The sequence below is a fragment of the Entelurus aequoreus genome, linkage group LG05 (assembly GCF_033978785.1).
Source record: "Entelurus aequoreus isolate RoL-2023_Sb linkage group LG05, RoL_Eaeq_v1.1, whole genome shotgun sequence".
Classification (NCBI taxonomy): domain Eukaryota; kingdom Metazoa; phylum Chordata; class Actinopteri; order Syngnathiformes; family Syngnathidae; genus Entelurus; species Entelurus aequoreus.
Window position 1 is genome coordinate 6,670,574 of NC_084735.1, and position 8,700 is coordinate 6,679,273.

Consider the following 8,700-nt stretch of genomic DNA (forward strand, 5'->3'; position numbering starts at 1 on the left):
AACCCAAAAAAACCTCCCTCCCCCATTTACACTCATTCACACAAAAGGGTTGTTTCTTTCTGTTATTAATATTCTGCTTCCTACATTACGCCACAGCAGACCACGGCGAGGCCGAGCAGCAGCACGCCACAAACGAACGCGAAACATCTGGAAAGGAAGAGGCTCATGCCGCCGTCGCCCGGCTACACAGCAGTGACCACACCCACCAACCAAGCAGGGAGAGGCCCGGCTACCGGCCAGCAGCGGCGGCACCACCACCTCACTGCGGCGGGACCAGCAGCTTTCTCGCGGCGGCAAGTGACGGCAGCAGGGCGGCGAGGGAGAGGCCAGGCTGGCGGCTAACGGCTAGCGGCTGGCAGCAGCGGGACCATCTCGTGGAGACGAGACCGGCAGGTGACTGCGGCGAGGCCCGGGAGAGGAGAGAGGCTGGAGCGAGGCTTGCCAGGCCGGACGGGACCCCATCGGTGGGAAGGCGAAAGTGCAGTGACGCGTCTCGGCAATTTGGGTTGTGAGTTTTAGCCAGTAAAGAAACCGAACTGAAATTAAGAAGAAAACCAAGTGAATTAAGAAAATGAGTGCGAAACACAAGAAATTCGAGGAAGACTTGGAGGAGATCAGAAAATCGCTTAACTCCCTGTCCGAGGATGTAAGGACAGTGGCCAAACAGCAAGACACACTCATGGAGTTGTTGACCGAAATCAAAATGCTGAAAAACATCATCAAGGAAAAAGACAAGAAAATTGTTGACCTAGAAGCAAGAATTGACGAAATTGAACAGTACACCAGAATGGACGATTTAATTATAAGTGGACTAGAAACCAAACATCGCACATATGCAAGAGTGGCCGGGACTCGCAGCAGGGACGCTGACAAGGACGCCGAAGCCCCGGCAGACGAACTTGTGACACTTGAACGGCAAGTAATTAACTTTTTTTCCAGTAAGAACATGACTCTTCAAAGTGGCAGCATTTCAGCGTGCCATACTATCCCCAGGAAGGACAGCAGAACCAACCCAGCCATTGTGATCCGGTTTGTAAATCGGAAACATAAGACGGAGTTACTACGGCAGGGAAGGAAGCTGAAGGGAACTGGGGTTTACATCAATGAACATCTTACCAAGAAGAACGCTGACATTGCAAGACAAGCACGCATCCTCAGAAAAGAAAACAAGATACAAGCAACATGGACACGGAACTGTAAAATCATGATTCGGCTAAATGGACCATATGAAGAAGCCAAAGTTGTCATGATCCGAGAGCTCCGCGACTTGGATCAATATAGATGAGACCTGCTAGACTTATGACTGACACGGCTCATCCTTGGCTGGAGACGGGGAAGGCTACGCAGCGAGAAGGTGAGACAACTGAGAATCAAAAGTTTCTAAGAGCTGAATACATGGACTATAAACTGTATGACTTTGAAAATGATGTTGACCCAGAAAAGCATCTGTTCAACTCAATCAATGCTACTTGTGACTACTACACAGAGGAACAATTCAATGACAATGTTAGTTTAGATAATACATTTTCTTTAATACATTTCAACTGTAGAAGCTTATATGCAAATTTCTCAAAGATTGACGAATACCTGAAGACTCTAAATGGCAAATTCAAAATAATAGCACTTTCTGAAACATGGATCGATAAAGACAGAGGTATCGATTTCTCCATTGACGGGTATGAGTTGTATCACTGTAGTAGAAGAAACAAGAAGGGAGGAGGTGTGGCCCTGTTTGTTGACTGTGAATTGAAATGTAGACCTGTGGAATGTATGACAGTGGTAATTGATGATTTATTTGAATGTGTAACTGTAGAGGTAGAAATAGAAAAGAAGAGAAATGTTATTGTTACGTGTATGTATAGGACACCTGGGTCTAAAGTAGAAGCATTTAATGATAGTTTGGAAGAATTATTGTGTAAGGTGAAGGAAAATAAAACATTTGTCATGTGTGGCGACTATAACATAGACCTGCTAAGCTCACCCAGAAATAAATCAACAAGAGACTTCTTGGATGTGGTATATAGTAGAGGGCTTTATCCATTGATCACCAAACCCAGTAGAATAACGACAAATTGTGCAACGTTAATTGATCACATCTTTATAAATGACATAAAAAATAATATAAAAAGTGGACTAGTAATTAATGATATAAGTGACCACTTACCTGTGTTTCTTACTTATGACTGTCCAATTGATAAAAAGAGGGAGGAAAAAACTCATAGATATGTAAGGAAAAGAACTGAAGAGGCAATAAATAGGTTTAGGAAGGACTTATTTGAAACAGACTGGAATGAGGTGTATGGGGGAGAAGCAAATGCTGCATATGAGGCTTTTCTTAATATATATTTATCATTGTATGAAAAGCATTGTCCGAATGTATGGAAACAAAGAGACAGCTACAATAAAAAGCCTTGGATTATAAAGGGACTACAGAATGCTTGTAAAAAGAAAAACAAACTTTATAGAGATTTCATAAAAGTAAAAACAAAGGATGCTGAAACAAAATATAAGGTTTACAAAAACAAATTGATAACAATAATGAGACAAGCAAAAAGAGAATATTATAATAATTTACTAGAAAAAAATAAAAACAATATCAAAGGAACTTGGAATATTCTGAACAAGGTAATAGGAAAAACATCTGGGCCTACAAACCCACCAAGCCATTTTATCAATGAGGATAATAAGATGATAACAAATATGAATGAAGTGGCAAACGGATTCAATTCTTTTTTTGTGAATGTTGGACCCAAATTGGCAGAGAGTATTGGAGAACATAAAGATATACAGAGTGGATGGAGAGGGGGAAGCAAAGTGCTACAGTCCATGCTTCTAGGAGATGTTAGTGAAAATGAAATTGTATCGGTGGTAACAAAACTGAAAAATAAGACATCAACAGACAGTGATGGTATAGACATGATAATTGTAAAAAAGACTATTGACTGTATCATCAAACCTCTTTGTTATATTTTTAATCTTTCTTTTCAAACAGGGACCTTTCCAAATAAAATGAAGGTAGCAAAGGTAATTCCACTCTTTAAAACGGGAGATAAACATAGATTCACTAATTACAGACCAGTGTCACTACTGTCACAATTTTCTAAAATAATTGAAAAAATATTTGTAAAAAAATTAGATAGTTTTATTGAAAAGAACATGCTGTTGAGTGAGAGCCAGTATGGATTCCGGACCAATAGATCCACTGCTTCAGCTGTAATGAATATAATTGAGGATATAGCAACAGCAACTGATAATAAGAAATACACTATAGGGGTATTTATCGATCTTAAAAAAGCATTTGATACTATAGATCATTCTATATTATTGTCCAAGTTGTATTCATTTGGTGTGAGAGGAGTAGTTTTAGACTGGCTAAGAAGTTATTTAGATCATAGACAAGAGTTTGTGGATTTTATGGGTAATACATCTGAACAAATGAGGATTGAATGTGGAATTCCACAAGGTTCGGTTTTGGGACCAAAATTGTTTATTTTATATATTAATGATATATGTGAGGTATCAAAGTTATTGAAATTTGTATTATTTGCGGACGACACCAACTTTTATAGTTCGGGACACGACTTAAAAGCATTATCAAAAATTATTGAACAGGAAATGATTAAACTTAAGAGATGGTTTGATGCCAATAAATTATCATTAAATGTAGAAAAAACAAAGTTCATGATTTTTTGTAAGAGGAAAAGGGAGGAAACGATCAAATTGTCAATAAATGGAATAGATATTGAAAGGGTTTCTGAACTTAGATTTTTAGGAGTGATACTGGATGACGGTCTGACATGGAAATCTCATATTGCACATCTGCGGAAAAAGATGTCTAAGAGTATTTTTATATTAAATAAGGTAAAATATGTGTTAGATTATAGGGCAATGCGTATATTGTATTGTGCACTTATATTGCCATATATCAACTACTGTGTGGAAGTGTGGGGGAACACATATAAGAGTAACATAAAGGCATTGTATCAACTACAGAAAAGAGCTATAAGGATTATTCATAAAGTAGATTACTTAGAACACACTAACATATTATTCATTAATTCAGGTTTATTGAAATTACAGGAGCTAGTAAAGTTACAGACATTATGTGTCATGTTTAAGGCTAAAAGCAAAACATTACCAGCAAATTTACAAAAAATGTTTGTCATCACTTCTGAGAATGAAGAGCATAGAAGAAAAGGTCATTTCCAACATCAGTATTCAAGGACAACTTTAAAACAAATGTGTATATCAGTGGTGGGGGTTAAACTATGGAATTCTATTTATAATGAGATAAAAGATTGTAAAAATATATTCAAATTGAAAAAAATATATAAAGACAGAACAATAAAATCATATGGACAGCCATAAGTGTTTACATTTTGCTTTATATTTATTAATTTACTTGTTTTTTGCCTGGTTTTGTATCTGTTTTGTATCATCCTGTGAGGTGTACCTGTATATTACTTCTTTTGTATTTTTGTTCGGTTTGTACTTCATGAAGTTTTGCACTTGTGTTTTTTTTGTTTTGTTTTGTTTTGTTTTGTTTTCGTTATATTTGGATGTAATTGTTGGTTCACATATCATTAAGTAAGACTATGTATTATGTGAAGGGGGCAGGAAAATATAAGATTTTTCTTCATCCTGCTCCTTCTCAGGCATTGGTGTGTAACGGTGTAACTGAATAATTGTGGTATAATTGTCTATCAAAGATGCACATCAATGAAGGAGATAAATAAAAATGATGATGATGATGATATATCAATATATATCAATACAGTCTGCAAGGGATACAGTCCGTAAGCACACATGATTGTGCGTGCTGCTGCTCCACTAATAGTACTAACCTTTAACAGTTAATGTTACTCATTTTCATTCATTACTAGTTTCTATGGAACTGTTTTTATATTGTTTTACTTTCTTTTTTATTCAAGAAAATGTTTTTAATTTATTTATCTTATTTTATTAATTTTTAAAAAAAAGTACCTTATCTTCACCATACCTGGTTGTCCAAATTAGGCATAATAATGTGTTAATTCCACGACTGCATATATCGGTTGATATCGGTATCGGTAATTAAAGAGTTGGACAATATCGGAATATCGGATATCGGTGAAAAGCCATTATCGGACATCCCTAGTTGCAACTCTCTACTCCCATCTAGGGCTAGATATATCTTTTTTCATCATTCTAGCTATAGTGGAAAGGGGGGCCCTCACAACCCACTAACCAAACGTGGGTCCACACAAAGTAGGCAAGACATGTATGTGTGTGTGTGTGTGTGTGTGTGTGTGTGTGTGTGTGTGTGTGTGTGTGTGTGTGTGTGTGTGTGTGTGTGTGTGTGTGTGTGTGTGTGTGTGTGTGTGTGTGACTTTTCACAAAGATGTGAAAAGTCTGAAAATAATCAATTGATAGACTAGACTAGACTTCCTTTTTATTGTCATTCAAATTTGAATTTTTATTTTTATTTTTATTTTTTTTATTTATTTTTTATTTTATTTTAATTTTTTTAATATAATTTGAATTTTACAGTACAGATAAGAACGAAATTTGGTTACATAAACTCATGGTAGTGCAGGATAAAAAAGCAATAAGGTGCATATATAAATAAATAAATAAATATATATAAATAATATATATATATAAAATAAATAAATATATATAAATAAATAAATAGATTACTGTACAGATAAATGTATTGCACTTTTTCACATGCGTCCACGTTTATGGATGTATGTTGTATTGTCTTTTTTATTCCAGCGAGTTAATCCATCTTGGGGGGAGTTTTAATTATGATGCGTTCAAGAGTCTTACGGCCTGAGGGAAGAAGCTGTTACAGAACCTGGAGGTTCTGCTTCAGAGGCTGCGGAACCTCTTCCTAGAGTCCAGCAGTGAAAAGAGTCCTTGGTGGGGGTGGGAGGAGTCTTTGCAGATTTTCTGAGCCCTGGTCAGGCAGCGGCTTTTTGCCATCTCCTGGATAGGAGGAAGAGGAGTCCTGATGATCTTTTCCGCCGTCCTCACCACTCTCTGGAGAGACTTCCAGTCTGAGGCACTGCAGGCTCCAGTCCAGACAGAGATGCTGGTGGTCAGCAGGTGGTCTCTATAGTGCCTCTGTAGAATGTGCTGAGAATGGGGGGAGGGATATCTGCACCCCCAGGAACTTGGTGCTGCTTACCATCTCCACCGCTGTGCCGTTGATGAAGAGTGGAGCGTGGCTGGACTGGTGCTTCCTGAAGTCAACGATGATCTCCTCGGTCTTGTCGACATTCAGGACCAGGTTGTTGGTTCTGCACCAGTCGACCAGATGTTTCACCTCCTCCCTGTAGTCCATGTCGTTGTTGTCACGGATGAGGCCCACTACTGTCGTGTCGTCCGCATACTTCACAATGTGGTTAGTAGTGGACCTGGCGCAGCAGTCATGAGTCATCAACGCGGACTCAGGACGCAGCCCTGGGGGGAGTCATTTAAAAGTTGTAAAAACTATTTTTTAAAGTAAGAAAAACTTGTAAAAGTTTTTAAAAATTGTGAATGGCTGGAAAATGTTGTAAAAATTGTTTGAAAGTTATGGAAAAGTCATGGAAAAAGTTGTGAAAAACGTAAAAGTTTGGAAAATATATATATTTTTAAAGTAAATAAAACTTGTAAAAGTTTAGAAAAAAGTGAATGTCTGGAAAAACTTGTAAAAAAAAATAATCTTAAAGTTATGGAAAAGTCATGAAAAAAGTTGTGAAAAATGTAAAAATTTGTTAAAAAAAAAAAGGAAATAAAAGGAAATAAAAGTAAACGAAAAAAAGTGGATGTCTGGAAAAAGTTGTAAAACAATGTATTAAAGTTATGAAAAAAGTTGTGAAAAATGTAAAAGTTGTAAAAAAAAATATTAAAAAGTAAATAAAACTTATACAAGTTTAGAAAAAATGTGAATGTCTGGAAAAACCTGTAAAATTTTTTAAAAGTTATGGAAAAGTCATTAAAAAAGTTGCAACAAATTTAAAAGTTGTAAAAAAAACCAATTGTTTAAGTAAATAAAACTTATAAAAGTTTAGAAAAAATGTGAATGTCTGGAAAAACTTTTTAAATTTTTTTTGAAAATAATGGAAAAGTCATGGAAAAAAGTTTCAAAAAATGTAAAAGTTGTAAAAACAATTTTTCTAATTAAATAAAACTTATAAAAGTTTGGAAAAAATGTCAATGGCTGGAAAAAGTTGTAAAAAATGTCTGAAAGTTATGAGAGAAGCCATGAAAAGGTTATGAAAAACTAATAATAATAATAATAATAATACCTGGGATTTATATAGCGCTTTTCTAAGTACCCAAAGTCGCTTTACATGTTAAAAACCCATACAATAGTTGTAAAGACTTGTTAAAAAGTTTTGTAAATAACTGTTAAAGTCTGGAGAATTTTCAGAAAAGTCATGAAAAAGTCTAAATGTTAGGGAAAAGTCTTGCAAAATTATGTAAAAAAACGGAAAAGTTCAAAAACTTTTATAAAAAATTTTGAAAAATCCTGAAAAAGTTGTGAATTAAAAAAAAAAAAGTGTGGAAAAACTGTAAAAGTTGCAAAAACGTGTTGTGGAAAACTTGGAGAATTTGTAAAAATTTTTTCTTAAAGTCATAAAATAGTCTGAAAGTTATTGGAAAAGTTATGATAAAAGTTGTATGAAACTGTTATGGGAGAAACCATGGAAAATGTGTTAAAAACTGTAAACGTTATAAAAATTAGGGAAAAATTCTTTAAAATTAGTAAAATAAAAAAATAGTTTTAAAACTACTTTTGCAAAGTCGTTTTTAAACTTTTGAAAACTTGTAGAAAAAAATAAAATTATAAGTCTGAAAGTTATGGCAGAAGGCATGGAAAAAGTTGTGAAAACTGTAAAGTTGTGAAAACTTGTAACGTTTTTTGAAAAACTTTTTGTAAAAAAAAGTTTCGTTAACTTGTAAAAAAGTTGTGAAGCTCTAGAGAAGTCGTAAAAAAAAGTTATAAAAAAGTCTGTTAAAGTTGTGAATTTTTTTGTAAAAGTTTTGAAAGCTGTAAAAGTCGTGAAAACGTGTAAAAATGTGAATGTCTAAATGAGTTTGAAAGTTATGGGAGAAAGCATGGAAAAGGAGTTAAAAACTGTAAAGTTGTGAAAACTTGTTAAGTTTTTTGAAAAACGATTTGTAAAAAAAGTTTTGTAAACTTGTAAAAAAGTTGTGAAGCTCTAGAGAAGTCGTAAAAAAAAGTCTGAAAGTTTTGGGAAGAGTCTTGAAAAAAGTTTTGGAAAAACTGTTAATTTCCAAAAAGTTGTAAAAAAACGCAAAAATTGTAAAAATGTGTAAAAATGATGTGAAAAATTCTGTAAAAGTTGAGCATTTTAAAAAATAAGTTTCTAAAAACTCTGTAAAAGTTGTGTAAACTTGTAATAAATGTGAAGGTCTAAAATGGGCTAAAAGTTATAGGAGAAGTCATGGAAAAAGTTGTGAAAAACTGTAAAAGTTCTAAAAAACAATAATTTATTTTTTAAAAAGTCTCCAAAAAATTGTGAATTGAAAAAAAAAGTTGTGAAAAACTGTAAAGGTTGCAAAAATTTGCCAAGAAAAGTTGCGAAAAACCGTAAAAGTTGTAAAGATATTGTGAAAAATTGTGTCAAAGTTATTTGTAAAAGTTTTGAGAACTGTGTAGGAGTCCTGACAGCGGGTCTTGTCCTTTGGACCAAGGACCATGTG